Genomic DNA, 2541 nt, shown 5'->3' on the forward strand with positions numbered 1-2541 from the left:
GTACGAGAAGATCATCTTGTGTAACATAAAAAACAACAATAAAAAATTTCATACTTTCTTTTACTTTCTAGAAATATCATAAACAAGATGTTTTGTTGTTGGATGACATCAAAAAGGTTCAGCAAGTTACATCTCAACGTGAAAGACGGTAAAAAATCTCCCTATGCAGACCCTTTGCAAGTTTTAGTACTGTTAACAGGGATTTCCGGCAAAGTGGGTGGTATAAATTCTATACTAACAAGGGCTTTGACCATGGGTTTAGTTATAATTGACAATACATAAAACATTAGCTTTTTTCGCCACCCAAGACTTTTGGGACTCTGTTTTTTTTGCATATGTCCATACTAACTACCGCCCAAGTTTGATTAAACGCTTAAATACACGCCCAGGGTGAAATCGGATTTAAATTTGTTACCAGCTACCAATAGCTTTTTGTTTTAAAAAAGAAAAAGATTTTTCTTACTCTATATTTAGCTTACTTGCTGGTAAGATAGTCCCCTATTCTTCTGATATTACTGATGGGTTTGTTTCTGAAAAACAGTATCTGTCGTCACAATAGCAAAACTAGTTCAAAGAAAGATACCATTGCCAGCCAAAAACCGCAAAATCAAGAGAAAAAACTTTCTCGATTGGCTCCTTATAAAATTTTTCGAATAATCATTTCAATGATTTCTAACTTACGAAAAATTAACTTTTGTGATTTGCATGGGTGTTTGTTTAATATATGTATTACGCGACTCAGTTGCCAAAAAATTGCGGAATTTTTACACTCCTCGCCAAACCGTGGAAAAATCCACGGGGTCGCCCGTCCTTTATATATCGCATTTCGTGTTTCCGTAACAGACAGACAAACAGACAGACGACAGCTATTATTATAAAAAAATAAAAACAAGGTTTGTATGCCTAACGTTTAACATTGATGTTTAGCGTTGGAGATATACATGAGCGTTTGGAAGAACAGCTTAGCATATTGACAGAATTCATCAGCAATGCGGCTAACATGAGGCAAAAATTCGAATGACGATGGTTTTCACGTACGGATATGTAAGAGGTCTATGTATCCAAATTAGAAGGTTATTGCAGGACACGAATGCATTAAGAACGCACTCTGTTACAGGTCTAGCTAAGCTGTATTATATTCATAAAGAAAAATTAGGTCTAGCCAATCATGATGGCTGCTTATTTTCTAATCAAATTTCGGATGTATTATGATCAGGTGTACTGTTTCTAAATAATTTTAACAAATTTTGCACGTCCCAACCAAACCTTCCCTTTTCCTGCGTCGTTGTTCTGTTCTTTGTTAAGTAGGGATCGATGTAATCAAAATTTGTTTATATTTCTAAAAAAGATGTAACTAATATATATATTTGTATAAATCAAAGTTTTTTTGTATATTTGTTAAATACTGGAATTTATCAATATATCTAATTACGTTTATTGTGCGTACCAGCTTTTGATCTGCGAACTCTAGAAAGTATTTCAGGTCGTTAACTTTAACTCCACCATTTTAACAGGCAAAAACAGATGCAAGGAAGTTCCCTAAGCTGCTCGTGGTGATAATGAACTTTTTGTAGGTTTGCGCTCTGCCTCGTCTCCATGACTAATTGCTTTTCAACAGCGCTGCGCTTTTAGCCACGGTACACGCTGTGATGTGACCATGTGAGAAAATCGCGCCTTTTTACGTATTTGGAAAACTTGAGTCCAGTTGCAAAAGAATAAAACACTATTTTGTAGTTCGTTAACTTTTAACGTTCGTTCGTTCGTTTGTTCGGTTTGTTTGAAGTCGGTATATGTTTAACTTCATGACAAACAGTGCTATGACGTCAACAAATATAAAGGGATTTGTTTATTATTCATCGTGTAAAGTTGTGTAAAGAGTTTATAATCGGATGACTTACTGCATTGTGTATGTGTTGATACCGAAACATAATGTTTCTTCTCCTCATCATAAAAAAACGGAAGTAGTTAATACTGGTAGAGAAGTTACTGACACTCAATTGTCTGTTAATTGAAAGATAATAAATATACCTTATAAATGAGGCATACCTCAACCTCGTTCCCAGAGCATCTTGTATCTTTTCTGACATCCAGGGCGATGATACGTATCGTTGCCTTGATGTCAGAAAAGATACAAAATGCCTGAGGACGAAGTTGGTTCAGACCATTAACTGGGTCATTCAGACCTCAACCTCAATAGGGTTTATTTCAGCTGAGACAGAATGCCAAGGCTTTTACAGTCAGGATTACTTATCGTTTTACGTGAAGTTGCTGCACGACTACTTGTTATAGAAAAACCACAAACATCCTTGATTATCTTTTAAAAGAGGCATATAAGATGTGTATCAATACATGTTTTTTGTGTAGATGTTTAAAAAACATCCAAATAGACGATCTAGATACAATTAAGATGTCTGTAAGTGAACTTGTGCCGGCTGGGTGATTTTGATGTTTTAGTAGCCACGACAATCCATGCTTTAAAAAACTGTTTAATCCACGCCCTGAATTATTACGAATAAAAAATTGTAATATTGAAAACGATAT

The sequence above is a fragment of the Hydractinia symbiolongicarpus genome, chromosome 9 (assembly GCF_029227915.1).
Source record: "Hydractinia symbiolongicarpus strain clone_291-10 chromosome 9, HSymV2.1, whole genome shotgun sequence".
NCBI lineage: Eukaryota > Metazoa > Cnidaria > Hydrozoa > Anthoathecata > Hydractiniidae > Hydractinia > Hydractinia symbiolongicarpus.